This window comes from Saccostrea echinata, unplaced genomic scaffold, assembly GCF_033153115.1.
Source record: "Saccostrea echinata isolate AGI-Se365-2 ecotype Australia unplaced genomic scaffold, CSIRO_AGI_Sech_v1 ptg000054l, whole genome shotgun sequence".
Classification (NCBI taxonomy): Eukaryota; Metazoa; Mollusca; class Bivalvia; order Ostreida; family Ostreidae; genus Saccostrea; species Saccostrea echinata.
In genome coordinates, this window is record NW_026889803.1 from 57966988 (window position 1) to 57982856 (window position 15869).

At 34.3% G+C, this 15869-nt stretch overlaps 1 non-coding gene across 1 annotated transcript; it reads right to left on the reverse strand.

Moving 5' to 3' along the window:
• Positions 1 to 13078: 13078 nt before the first annotated feature.
• On the reverse strand, positions 13079 to 13151 carry Trnai-aau (transfer RNA isoleucine (anticodon AAU)). Its single transcript has one exon. It is a non-coding gene; the product is annotated as a tRNA-Ile (tRNA).
• Between the last annotated feature and the right edge of the window lie 2718 nt (positions 13152 to 15869).

Genomic DNA, 15869 nt, shown 5'->3' on the forward strand with positions numbered 1-15869 from the left:
ATTATGACGCCAGATGAAAGAACGGGGTTCCCCAAATTTTGACCCTATGAAATGAAATATATGAAGATAACGAACAGTATTCAGGCTCAAAAGTCCATCAAACAAAACAAAATTGGAGCAGAGCAAACACGGACCTCCAAACATCAGAGGTGGGATCAGGTGCCATGGAGGAGTGAGCATCCCCTGCCGACCGGTCACACCCGCCGTGTGCTCCCTGTCATGATCGGGAAATAACGGGAAAATCCGTCGACAATTCAGTGTGTAAATAATGGCCTAACAATTTGTATGAAAATAAGGGATTTAAGATCCGCGTTATTAACTATGTTTACATCACCAGTAATGACGTGTCCAACAGGACTATAGCTGTAGGGTGACGAGGAACATGAACACGTAGGAGGATTATGTATCAGATGATCGATATCTAGGCATTGTAGAGTTTTTGTAATTAAAAAGTTTGGAAGCAATTGTCGGTGTATATTTATAAGAAATACAAGGTGTGGACTTCAACTTGAAATATGATGGAATACAAGACTGGACCCTTCTGTGATTAGGAATATTACTGATATTAACTGCGTCGATTCCTTTGTTTGCAAATTGAAGTTTAAGGAACAAACGGGTTGTTTAAGCAGTGTTATCTTCCGTAAAACGTGGCGGTTTAAAAAGCCTATGATTTGCAATATCCATAATCACATATCCAAGCCTGTATTCTGGTGTCGAAGAATCCAAATATGGACTTTCCTTGACCTTTTCAAAAATAAACCATATAGAACTTTCAAAGGGACAGAGTAAAGTTTGGTGCGAATGTGATGGAGACCTAACTGTTTATTTACATAAGGTAGTAGTGAATAAAAAGAAACATCGTGTATAATACGTTTATTATAAGACCTATGTCCATGACTACGCTTACGTCTCTGAGTATTGTTAAAAAGTCCCATCACATCCTTATTGCTACATTGTGGATTGAAAGATTTCCAATACTATCGACATTGTCATTGCTTCCATATGGAAAGGCTGTGCCTAGTTTCCTAATCCAGTAGTCTTCTCGTTGTCAACGGAAAGGTGTACTCAATGATGGACCATTACATTTGTAGTATGATGGTAAATCTTTTCTAGAATTCTAACTATCAGTGATAAATAAGAATGATCAGGTAAATTAAAGTGCTTGTAGAGAAGCTGCTGGCCCCCGTTGTTTATTTGAAATCTGTGACCCGATATTCTTTTATGAGTAAATCCTTGGTTTCACCAAAATGAATAAGCCCACAAAGGTCATATTCTATTCCGTAGACAACATTTGCAGATTTGCAGTTCAGATTTACCCAAGATTTAGTATAAAAGCTATGTCCAGTCAAATTCCTAGTAAAAGAACAGTTTATAATCAAAACATCACATGTTTTACAGTTTTTAGCAGAGCATTTGGAAATAGATGCCATTGGGTCGGAAAAGGATTCATCAAATATATCATTAAGAGAAACTATACATTCTTTTAAATTTGTACTGTTTCATACCAAAACTGGGAGTCCAAAGATTGTATATAGTTCAAATCTTTAAAATCTCTGAGGATTATCCGAGGGACACCAACTGAACTCGTTGAGTCTGTGCCGCTAATAGACTCAAAAGAGTGACGCCTTTTTATACTGGGCGACGCGTCTACCAGTATCTTTTCGTTATACTTTGTACTACTCATGAAAGAATAAGTACCGAACGACAAGTATCCTCGGGGACAGACTGTCCACCAGCAGAGATCATGTTCGGTGGTTAAAATGAAATATGAAGATAACGAACAGTATTCAATCTCAAAAGTCTAATGAAACGATACAAATTTGGAGCAGAGAAAACACGGACCTCAAAATTTAGAGGTGGAATCAGGTGCCATGGAGGATTGAGCATCCCCTGCCGACCGGTCACAGCCGCCGTGTGCTCCTTGTCATGATCGGGAAACAAAAACCGGAAAAATCCGTAGACAGTTCAGTGTATAAATAATGGCTTAACAGTAAGTATGAAAAGCGTCAGTCAGCATTTGACTCAGTGATAGGTTGAATGTATAGACCGAAAAGACTTGGCGGCATAAAATGAAGAAGTATGCAGATAAAGATAATATACATGTAATATATCATACTAAAACAGTTCAAGTAAGTTTTGACAAAGTTTTCTCAAAGTATATACATATGATATAGAAGTATCAGCATATACATGTATAATTTTTATGTACCAATATATCATGAAAAAGCACCAGCATATAAATGCTAAGTATCAGTATGTATGAAGAAGAATCAGCATTTATATGCAAGTTATCTCAGATCATGAATATGTATCAGCATATAAAGACAGAATATCAGCATAAAGTAAAATTGATGCAAAACAAGTAAAATTGATGCAAAGCATCAAATCGGCTGCAAACAAAATTTAGTATTTCAAAAAGTACTTTCACAATTAAGCATCCAAAAAAGCACAAGGTATCCAAACCTGAAAGAGTGATCATTTTTATTTCAGATTGTCTTCAAAGCAAAAAATAAATTATATTATGAATATAAAGCAAGAGGCCCAAGGGCCTTAACGGTCACCTGAGTACAGTACAACAATTTAGAGGATCCATAAACTGAAAAATGAAGCTTTGTTGCCCAAAAGCAAGAAAAATAGTATGATAAGCATCAACAAAATAATTAGTATAGAATCTATCTGTCCCCCATTTACCACTATTACCATGCAACCATTAACAAAATGTCTATTTTTAATCCCATATTATTACTTCTCACATTGGCCTCTCTTGGCCTTTGAAAAACATTAAAATAGATATTTTATTTTTGCCTCACTTTTATTCATCTATTATTTCCAAGTCTACCTGATCATTAAAACTATGAAAGTACTGTTTGTATTATACAATAAATATTCTTGCATAATTCTCTTATTCTATTAACCTTTCAAATACATTATTTACAGTGATTAATTATCAAAGGTGAATGGCAAAGGGGAATAACTTTGCTCAGCAGAATAAAAGTTTATAGAGCCCTGGGCAGGACCAGAACACTTGACTAAATAATCCAGGTGTTCAAAATTCTGGTAAAAATACCCTTGCATATTAAAACTTTTACTCTGTTTGCCTCGAATATGCCCAGAAGCATAGAATATTTTCAAAGAAAGCATTTTCACTTTATTATTAAATAAATAAAGCCCCCCCCCCCTTTCACCAGAACATCTTACCCAGGGGCCATGAACTCACAATTCTGGAAGAAGCACCTTGCTGATCATAACTATACACTTGTTTCTTTGCGTAATTACCAGTAGTAGAAAAAATATTTTGAAATAATAGTGCATTTTCAATATATAATCAATAGAGCCCCGCCCCAACACCAGAACCCATGACCTTGGGGCCATGAAATTTACAATTTTGAAAGAGGCACTCTTGCTCGTCATAACTCAGGTGACCTAAAAATAACTTAATAATAATTTTAGTGCATTTGTTTATCAAATTGATTCATCGATGTAATTAAGTCAAGTATGTAAATAAATCAGTGTAAATGAATAATTTTATTCTGGTAAGAACGCGGTATTTGATTGATTAAAAAAATACTTTATATATCGTATAAATTAGGTTGCCTACTTCACAATGACTTGCGTCAAAAACGTATCGATCCGCCTGACGTTACATTTAAATTTTGTACAATTTGAAGTCATTTTCAAGGACAATCATCTTTTTTTACATTAAATGAATGAAAATTAATCTATAAGGAATGGGATTAATAGCTACCCAATGTAGCTTCGCGGTGTATAAAGAGTAAACTGCCCCCAATCCACTTTATACCGTATACATTGGCTAGCTATTAATTTCATTCCTTTATAAGAATATTTATTGTCATCAAAATGAAGATGTAGACCTTTTTATATTTGATGAACCACGTACTGATAGCCTGGATCTTTGTCACGTGATGATGCCGATGATTTCTGCAAAGTAGGCTATGCTGCATGGCATAGAAATGTAGAAAAAAAAGTATCCTTATATCATTCACAGCTGTAGCATATTCAAAGCAATTTTTTACTAGAACAACTTTTCAATTTTTATTCATCATGCACTTTTACCACTTAATTATTATCTTTCACACTCCCAGGTTGGGGAGTACCTATTGTAATCTCTTTTTATGTTATCATAAGTCAGTAAATATCCTATGACAACTGAAAATGAAATTGAAACATAATAACAACAATTAAGATTTCGTTTAAAGTTTTCAAAATATTTTATTCATGATTTTATACATGTTATCATTAAAGAATTATTTTACTAAATTATTGAAGAAATAACGTATCATTTCCCATGTGCAATTTCTAACACAACCACAAATAGATTGGCCGCTGCTGCAGCCGATCATAAAGAAGTACATGTATCAGCATTTGAAGACAAAGTATCACCATATTACGAAGAGGCTATGGCAGAGTATTCTTGCTAATATTTTTCAAGAAAGGAAAAAGAAGAAAGAAGTTTTTTGTGGAAAACGTAAACGTGCAGTACAACCGATAACTTTTATATATTAATGTATATTGCTGCACTAATAAATATGTCAAGAAAAGATAACGTTATCTTGTCGTTTCGACCGATCTGTGGGATATCACAAAGAAGGGTCGACAGAAGTAAGCAGTTATCTTTTCTGTAAAATAGCCTTTAAAAAGAAAAATGCCTCGGCGACGAACTGATCCTACCTGGGACATAGAGTTGGGTGAATTTAACAAAGGGTTTTCCACTGATGATGACCACAACGACGACTACAACGACGACATACGGAGAAGAGCTTCAGCGCACAATGAACGAGTCAAACGACCGATCCGCCCACGCACGGAATCATCTGATAGTGACGTTTCCTCCAAGAAAAGGGGATTCCGAAGTGTATTTGCTGTGACGAGTAAAATTCTTTCCGCAGTTTTGATAATAACAAATGTTGTTTTTGACTGGATGCAATACACGGGTATGGATGATCCTGTTGACAGAAATGCAACGGCAAACGTCTTAAAGTCTAATGTAAGTTCAAAACCGAATCCTACAAAAGAGTGTGTAGATGGGTCTGAAAAAGACGAACTGACTAAGAAGTTCATGTACTTTAACATTGCTGGCACTTTTTTGGCGTTACTGCAAATCATAAATATCATAGTTCAGATTAAAGGTAAATTATCCACGGACAAACAAGAAGCCAATAAAAAAAGAGGCCTTGATGGAAAAGTAGAAGTTTTTCTCGTCACAATTTTAATTGAAATTCCTCAAAACTACATGCTTCTAAGGTACGAGGACATATGTATCAATAACTGTGATATTGAATGGGACATCAAGAAAATAATGAGATTTTCCAATGGTCTGTCCTCTGTTATAAGCGCCCTTTGGAGATACATAACCAGCATCTCCCTTCCAGGTTGTACTACTGAAGAAACAGAAGACTCTTGTTGTTGTTGCTGCTGTTCTGGTGATGACAATTCATTTAATTGTGCCAGATTTTGCAAAAATTTAGCCAAAATTTGCCTACATTGCCTTGAAGACTATTTCTTCTGCATTTTCCCGTGCTTGAAATGCCTTTCGAGAACAGGGTAAGCAGAAAGATTGCATATAGAATTATTTTTTAATTCTTTTTTATTGCCCTATTTAACGCGAATGAACACTTTGGCATTCGTTTCAGATAGTTTTAATGCCCTTTAATAATCTAGAAATCTAGAGTTATATTGTCCCTTAACTGTATCATGGTCATTTTGTATTTGATAAAAATGGCAGGTTCCAGACCGATATCCGTAATACATGTACATATGGGATAAAGAAAAAAGCTTGCATTTTTTATTGAATATATTTAAATACTGTAAAAGCACAAATATTCGTTGGGATTAAATTTTGTTGAAGACAATTAGGTATGAACGAAATTAAATCCCACACGAAGTTTTAATATGACTTATTTATTTATGATATATTTCAATATATTGAATAGAAATACAAAATTTAATGCCCACGAAGGAAATTTAGATGACAAATGAACGAAATTTTAGCTCCACGAAAATTTCTGCCTCTACAGTATTTGCACTTAACTTCCTTGGAATTATTTCATTGGAAGGTTAGTCTTTTTAATATGTACCTATACATTCTGAAATCAAACTCATTTGTGAACATTATTTTTTTTTAAAGTGCCGTTTTTAATTTTTTTTTTTCATTCTTGACGAACATTTATAGAAAAGTAAGTGCCTCGGAAAGCAAAAGAAACAAAAACATTCTATCTTTAAATCAAATGCTGACTGATTTTTTTCATACTTATTGTTCGGTCATTATTTACACAATGAATTGTCTACGGATTTTTCCGATTATGACAAGGAGCACACGGCGGGTGTGATCGGATGGAAGGGGGATGCTTACTCCTCCATGGCACCTGAACCCACCTCATATTTTTGGAGGTCCGTGTTTGCTCTGCTCCCGGTTAGTATTGTTTGGATGAACTTTGAGCTTGAATGTTGTTCGCTATCTCCATATTTCAAATTATCTAGTTCATTTTATCCTCCCTGACGTATTTTGTTTTGTTAAAGAAGAAATCTTATTGAATAGTCACAATGTAAAATTTTTGGCAAAATGAAATATGTTTGAAAAAGGACATTCCCCCAAGGATAGACATTCAACTTAAGTACATATACTTTTTTTACACGCAAGTCATTGAAATGTGTAAATTTGTTTGGAACTATTTTCTTGCCTCAGATATGTCTGGTAGTTAATACATTCCATGCCTTGTTGTATTGCTACAAGATGCCATTTTTCATTGGAAGGTGCTGGTTTACCATTCCGTGTTGTTGCACTGTTATCTGGAAATGCAGAAATAGGGACGAGTCTAACAGCTGCATCACATTTGAACCTGAATGTTGCTGGAAATGTTGCTGTAAAAAGAAAAAAACACCGAAAGATATAACATGGAAAGGCGACGGTTTGATTGTTATTTTGGTGTCAGTAGCCCCCACTGCCATCCATGTAATCATGTATACAATGAGAATTGTTAAGTATTTCTGTGGGGCAACTCATATGGCAGTGTTTGAATTTTTATATGAAAACATCGAATCATATATCAACAAGGCTATGAAATGGGCTATAAGTAAAATACCAACATTTTAATTGTACATGTATTTAGTATGCATACTCATTAATACATGCCAAGAAATGTTACGCAATTTTTTTTCAGTCTAGATTTTTAAGGTGATTTCAATAAAAGTGTAATCAACACTAAATGTATTTACTGATATTCTCGTTAGAGTGGCGGGATACAATGAATGTCGATATTTTTGCGGGATGGATCCTAAATTTTACAGGTTCTTGATTAAGAGTTTATAAATTTGTAAGACACCTTTCACATTTTCTTTTGGAGGGATGTAATTCTATAATATGCACATTCCAAAAAAAATAAATTAATAATTTAAAAATAATAAAAGACAAAGTAGTAAATAAAAGAACATTTAAAGAAATGTTTGAAACTGCGAAACATAAATTTTAAAGAACCATTCCTTATGATAAATTAAAAACTATGCCTTTTGATATCATAAACATCTGCTTCTTTTAAAAAAAATTAACTCGTTAGTTTTCATAGTTTGTGATTGGTCATCAAGAAAATTAACTTGCTAAAGATTCTACACAAAAGTACTATGAAGTTGATATTAAAAGGATGCTGGAGACCAGGTCTTCCAAAAAACTGTTGGAATTTCGAAGACAAACGAGCTGATGGAATATCGATGGACACTAATAGTGGTCCTTTATTAGCCAACCTGTTTTTAAATTCCTATGAGGAAAAAATTATTCAAAAACTTTTACATGAGAAGAAGAAAACACTTGTTGTGGCCTTCAGCTCGACATTCAGACTTCAATCTGTACACACATTCGGAAAATGTAGTTCAGATCCAGCATCCGAAGCAAAATTGGTAGTGTACATCCTTAGATGTATCATTCATGCAAGTTTGGTCAACATATAGGGTTTATAGTTACTTTAGAAGGAACCTGTTTTAAAAACATTCACATGTTCACTCATCCGGAAAATGTAGGTCAGATCCAACATCCGAAGCAAGCCTGGTAGTGTGCATCCTTAGATGTATCATGTGTATAATCCATGCAAGTTTGGTCAACATATATAGGGTTTAAAGTTTCTTGGAAATGAGACCTGTACCAAAAACTTTAACCTGCACCAAAAACATTAACCTGTACTAAACATTAACCTGGTAATTCTTTAGCTGAAATTGCAGTATCTAAAACCTTGACTGGTACAATGACACACACGAGAAGCATCTTCTATGCATCTCTGATTAATACGGAGCATAGAAGTACTTAAAAAGAAAACAACACCCAAAACTTTAACCTGGGACGCCGACATCGACGCCGAGGGTATCGCATAAGCTCTTCCCAACTTCGTTGAGGTGAGCTAAAAAATAGGTAGCAACTGTTCCTTTGCCAAGCGCTCGACACTTTGAAGAAAAAGTTGTGGGTCCTTCGGATGAGAACTTAATAACCGAGGCCCCATGTCACGGCAGGTGTAGGCACGATAAAGATCCCTCACTGTTCAATGGCCCTAAGTGCCGAAAAAAGGTCTAAAATTGAAGCCCTTCACCGGTATATGGTGAAGTCTCTATATGAGTGAAAAATTCTCGAACAGGACGTAAAACAACATACAATCAACCGATTCTATGTTTTCCTATGTAAAACTCTAATATATCTTTGTGGTCCCATCCTACCCACCCTAAATTTGAACAAATTTGAATCTACACTACCTGAAGATGCTTCTATACTTCTATAATAATATGACTAATCATGGCTTTGCTGTTCTTGAGCAGAAGATTTTTTCAAGATGATTCCTATATTTTTTTTTCTTATGTAAAACTTTTAATTGGCCCTCTGTTGTGCCCCCATGATTTGAACAAACTTGATTCTACAATACCTACGGTTTCTTCTGCATAAATATGACTAATAATGGCTTAGTTGTTCTTGAGAAGAAGATTCCTATATACAAGCATTTCACAGTGATAAGGATTTACCAAGAGAAGTTTCAAAAATGTAATTAACAAAGCAGAATTAATTAACAAAGATTGCAATGAATTCATGAGGATTTTTTTTTAAATTAAAATTCAAGTAATATCAATAAAAACTGTGGTGGAAAGATGAATTAAAACATAAGAAATAAAATGACAATTGAAAACGATTTTTTTTTTACCAGATAAGTTTTTTTTTTTTTTTAAATATGATTTTTTTAATAAATTAAAAACAGAGGGAGATAACCCTTACCAAAATTCAAGGTCATAAATTAGGACACAGTCCACCCTTACATGCTAGTAGTTTTAAAAGGGAATTATGTCTAAATATACTCAATATTAAAAACCTACACATCTGTTACGTATTCAATTTTATTGAATCAGTTACTATTAGGGATGGAATACCTTAGCTTCTTTATTCCTGATTCAGCATCCAACTTATTCAGCTAGCTTCTGAATGCCTAACTTTCCCAAAGCTTTGCATTATATACCCTTGAATTTGGCTAGTCCATCCCAAGGGTTGTCAGGTCATTCCATTATTTGAGGTCTTCAATGCGTTTTACTTAAAGATATACACGCTATAACTTGCGTCAGTTAATAATAAAGTTGGAAATTTATTTAAAGTTACGAAAATATTGTAAATTACACAATTGGAAATGAACGCATTATAAAGATCTCAAATTATTATTATTTATTATCCTATTAGGAAAGTAATGCCTATATTTAAATTCATGCATCATGTGACACCTTCGCTACTTTAAGATTGATAAACAAAAATGGCGTCAATAAAACGAGGTAGGTCGTTTGGTATACAAAATAACTTTTGACATGGATGGCATACGTTTTATGCTTAAAGATACTTATCTTTGAAAACAACCAGTATTAACCTTCTATTCTGTAATGACAGATATTAACTTTTATTCAAAATAGTAGTCAAAACAGGGTTCGACACTAACTTTTTAAGGCTTTAGTCCAGCCGGACTAGTGCTTCATCACTTTTACTAGTCCGCACGAGATTTTATTAGTCCGTCAAAAAAAAAAGAAACATCAATGGTTTTTAACATTAATTTAACGTGACAATTAATATACATATTATTTTTTGAAATAAACAAAGAATTAACGTGAAATATATTATTCCACAGATTCATTGAAATCTTGCAATCAGCAAGTACGATCGTATTCCCGATCTCTCTCTCTCTCTCTTTTTTTTTTTTTTTTGTCTTTACATCCAAAACGTCCAACATCTTTCTTAAAAGTATCATACTAAATCATGATCGCTAAAACCTTATACTTCATATCAATCAGTCGAAAAATTAAGCGCTGAATTGACCCGGCATTGCGTAACTACCCGCCAAAAGCTAGAAATCTAAAAATACACGCAGGGTTTTCCAGTAAAAGTTGTCGAGAATCGGACATTGATAATTTATTCATATTGTTTTTCAGAAATTTTTATTGGTCCGTTCGGACTAATTAGCCACAGATTTTATTAGTCTGAATGAAAATGTATTAGTCTGAGACTAACGGACTAACGTCAGTGTCGAACCCTGCAAAATGCAACGTACCTCGTTGTCCATGATTTCCCGCGGACATGCGTGTCTATATACTGTAGATTCCTAAATATACGCGAGGAATAAATTATCGCGTAATTACGCGATAAACACCACTCACGAAATAAAATTACTCGCTTTTATTCTTATAGTGCTTTAATGTATGTAAAATCTCTAGATAAATCAACGATTCGCGAATTTTTGTTCTCGCGATTTGACGCCCTTGGGCCATTTCGCGATATTAAGTACTCGCGTAAAATAAGGAATCTACAGTACTGTTTACGCACTTCCTTCATCAATAGGCTGAATTCTTAATTGCAGATCTTGCTTAATTGTTTTGTAATTACAACGACTTATTTAGTAAAACTTTGTGGAAAGTAATTATTTTTTATTACACATCATGTTTCTCAAATCATTTAATCATTTTGTTTCACATAAAAAAAATCGCGTTTATATACATGTAGCGTGTATATCTTTAAATGCCTCTTAACTTGCACATATATAAAACTATGTAAAACTTTAACCCCCTTTTGTGGCCCTGCCCTGTCCCCAGGGGTCATGATTGAATCTACATTACCTGAGGATACTTCTATTATAATATGACTAATCATGGCTTTGCTGTTCTAGAGAAGAACTTTAAAGAAATTTCCTATATATTTCTATGTAAAACTTCGACCCCCTCTTGCGGCCCTGCCCTACACCCGGGGGGCACGAAATAAACAAATTTGAATCCACAGTATGTAATGAAGCTTTCGCATAAGTGTCATCTTTTCTTGCCCAGTGGTTTTTCCTCAGAAGATTTTTAAAAGAAACCACCAAATTTTCACGAATTCTTAATCATCTCCCTTTGAAAAGGGGCGCGGCACTTCCTCTGAACAAACTTTAATCCCCTTCACCCAAGGATGCTTTGTGGCAAGTTTGAGTGAAATTAGCCCAATTTAATGGTTCTTGAGAAGAAGTCGAAAAAGTGAAAAGTTTACGGACTACAGACGATAGACGAATTCCGGACACTCTTTCAGGAAAGTTCACTTGAACCTTCGGCTCAGGTGTGCTAAAAAGTTAGTCATACTCGGACGTTATATTACAATATATAAATATCTTTCCATAAAATATGCAAAGCTTTGTAGCAACGCACTTTGAAAAAATTACGCACTTTGAAAAATTTTTTCAAAGTGCGTTAAATTTTGGACAAAATCAACGCACTTTAAAAATTTTTTTCAAAGTGCGTTAAGAGTGTATATCAACATTTTCTACCATGGAGACATTTAACGCACTTTGAAAAAATACGTATAAAACAAAAAATCTGGACTTAGATTTTAATAAAAGACAGCATTAATTGGTTATATTTCTTCCCAAAAACTGATGAATTGATCTACCGTCACCGAGAACGAGGAGAAGACAGGTAGAGAGTCCCTCAGCCCAACTCTCTATCTTTCCTACACAAATATATGTATTTATATAACTGGTATGACATTGATATTATTTCTCTCAATAAAGAACAAGGTACGTTATTGGTCGATTTTCGCCGAACCTTGAAATATATTGATATTACCTGAATCAGAAGTTGAGAACTTTATCTTTCTAACAATATATCTTGCTTATATCTGATTGCATGTAACACATCGCAAATAATGATTAAAAGTGGTGTTTAAGCGATAGTAACGTCAGTTTCGACGTTCGTTTTGCTGGACGACGTCAATAACGTACACGTCTTTCTTGCGTCCTATAAAGTTCTATATGTAAAAAAATGATGTAAGATTGTCTGGTAAATAGAAATCAATCCATTCAAAGATATTTTTAAGAATTTCATTTGCAATTAAGTTTACATTTTGTCATTTGGGCCATGTCAGAGATGGGGGTGGGGATGACAGGATTTTGCATGCGTAATGGACATAAAACAACTACTCATTATTTTAAAATTTTCTGGGAGCGCTCGAGTTACTTTTTTCTTATTGCTCTCTCTCTCTCTCTCTCTCTCTCTCTCTCTCTCTCTCTCTCTCTCTCTCTTCATCTCAATATTTCATTAAATACACCGTTACCTATATACCTCTGTACATCCTGTACATTGTTTTTTTTTTTTTAAATAAATTTTCTATAATTATTTTTTTTTAATTTCAACTATAAAGTTTAAATTTTACTTACATTGTATTATTTACTCTATGTGATGTGATTACTTCATGTAAGAAAAAAAAAAGACTCTATTCGTAATAAGAATTAAACTTATATTATTTGTTACGTATATGTATACATGTTTGTTTTCATTCTTTACTGATTACATATAAAACACAAAATTCGAGGTTAGGGAAAGCGGAGAATAATAAATGATGGTAGCTATAATACTTGAAATTAATAAACGCATATCAGAAAGACAACTTTAACATAGATAATACAAATAACAGAATTTCAGAAACAGTCAATATTCATTCCTCCGTTGGACTACGATTATCCACAACACGTGCAGTATCGTCGAGGTGGTCTGCCGTTCCAATTTTTAATTATTTCGATTCACAGGTGGTGAAAAATCAAGTCTCAGCCGGATCTCGAACCCAGGGCCTCTGGCGTATTGTGCCAGCGCTCTAACCACTGAGCTACTGAGACCCGATATTTTGACTGACTTTCACGCACCTGTGAACCCGGTGACATATTTAAAAGATACGGACTTGGTACTCAACTCTAACCAGTATTTAATTTAGCGACACTAACAGAGTTTACCCGTGGTACGTCAATTATTTTCATATTTTTTTAAAAAATTTTATTTTTAATAATTTATTTTTCATGTTTTCAATATAATTACTTTTCTTTCTTTATTTATTTATATTTTTTTTTTTTTTGGAATAAATAAATACTATGCACACACTACTCGAAAGTCAATCTTACAAAACACGTCAATTATTTGCATGAAATAAAACTTTCAGGTAATGGAACACGCCATAGGAATAAACACCGATTCTATATTGTTAGCAAGCCCGTGGTACTGCCCCCCTTTTTTCGAGACTAGTTTCTGCTGTTGATTTAGGAAGGAATTTTTCATCCAAAAGCCGTTCCCAAGGCTCTCTTTTTTTGTGTTGCATAACGATCGATCCTACCCCCCCCCCTTCTTCCAATGTTTTAAACGCACCGACTTGCTGAAAGATGGCGGCTATGTTGGCACAGGCGGCGCACTGGACTATGCTCAAATGTTCCGAACTTGAATTCACTCCAATTTAGAAACACTTGATTAATAAATATATACATCGTATCACCGTATCGGGTTTCGTGTCTATTCTTTTTCACCTTGGAAATAAAATAGACACAAAACCCATGGCTTGCGACGGTAAATGCACAGGCACTTGTTTCGGTAATAAATTTTTAACCCATAGTATAATAATAACACAAGGTATCTAACTCCGAATTACACGGAGTACCCCCCTCCCCCAGAATCGCACTCATTTACACTTTCAGAGGAAATACACTGACAAACTGTTTATACCTATGTTTTCTACGATAATTTATCTACACAACCATGTATGGCATGCTTGTCTTTATTTTCTTTAGTCTCCGTAAACAGCGTCAAAACTCTGCTCGTCGAGTGATAAAGTCGAATTCAACCATGAAATGGTATACTTGTGCTAATCCCGCACAGAGATTTTGATTGGCTAAAAATCTGTCTCTAAAATTACATCGGGTAAACATCGTAATGTTTTCAGGAAAATCAGACGTAAACAAGTTCTATTTACTCATGCAATATTTAAACACTGGAATTGAATTTTTAAACCCACTCATTTTTTAATTTTGTTCTCTGTGCAGGATTAGCACATACCATTTCATGGTTGAATTCGACTTTTCCACACGGCGAGCAGAGTTTTGACGCTATTTTTAGATACTTGCAGGTGTACAAACCTTGTGATCTGAGTATATTTTTATATTAAATCATATCTTAAAAATTGAGATATTTCACATATCTTTAATCATTATGATGAATCAAAGAATTTAATTCTGGTAATTCAGGTACTTGTTTCGCATATAGAGCACCTCACCCCACCCCCACCCCCAATTTCTCTTTCCACAAGGTACGTAACTCAATTTCAGGCACCCTCCACTTCAAGCTCGAATTTTATTAAATTATCAATCATTAATCTTCTTTATCATGAAATATAGTTCGCATTGAGAGGCTTTTTTTCTTTTCTAATAAATCATTTCAGACGTCCGTCGTCGAGTCTCTTTATTGTAAACTACTCAATTAATTCCTCGAAAATTACCTAAAGACATTCTAAGGACTTTACAGAAGATACATGGAAAACCCATTTCGTGGGGGGGGGGGGGGGGTGGAGGGGGAGGGGTGGTTATGAGAGGGTACTTTCTTACTTCAATTTTCTTCAGATACATAACTCCTCTTTTCTTGTTACAAGGGGTCCGTGTTTCCTAGGGGGAGGGGGTATTTTCCTAGGTTAATTTTTCGCTACTTTACATAGAAACTTTATAACGCTGAAAATTCAACGGAGGGGGGTGGGGCTCAGAGCCCCTTCTAGATTCGAGCATTATGATGTGGTCGATCTAATTTAAACGTGTATTAAATTATTAAAGTGTTTGATGGTATAGTTTACAACCCAGGCATTTGAACAAAACTAATGTTACAGAATATCTGACATATAATAAACTTGTGTGCACAGTGCTCATATTGTACACATGTGATTCGCAATACCCCAAACTGTAGAGGGCTACATAAATATGGTCTTTTTTTATTCATTTTTTGCAGTGTAATTAAAATTTTTTTTAAAATAATGCTTTTTGAAGGTTATGATGAAATTGCCGTTCTATAATATGCCCTGTTTCGTACATCAACAAACCTCGACATCGACGGGAATTCGTCATATAAACCTCTTAAACGGATAATTCTTCGGTAAGGATAGCAAGTTCAAGAATCAAATCCCGAATTTATTGATTAAGCCGGCATTTAAAAGATTATTTATCTTTTTATTTTTGTTTGTAATAGTTGCTAATGACTGTTGAGTTTTCTCAAGTGTGAGTTGTGCAAAGTATACAGTGGTAAGGTAAATTCGGAAATGCGGAATAATTCGAGACACATAATGACTTTTTTTTTCAACAACCATTAGGACTTCACATATGTACTATGTCATATGTACTGTCTATGTACTTTTGAATAAATTCATGAAAACATAAAAAATTATTTAAAAGATTTATTTATTATTTATCAGGTCACAATCAAATGCACATATATTAAGGAATGATAACGCTTTACGTAGCGCATTCAACCATGCAAACAATGAAATTCCCGACAATGGAATGGTTTATTCTTAATTTTAATGGATCTTATAA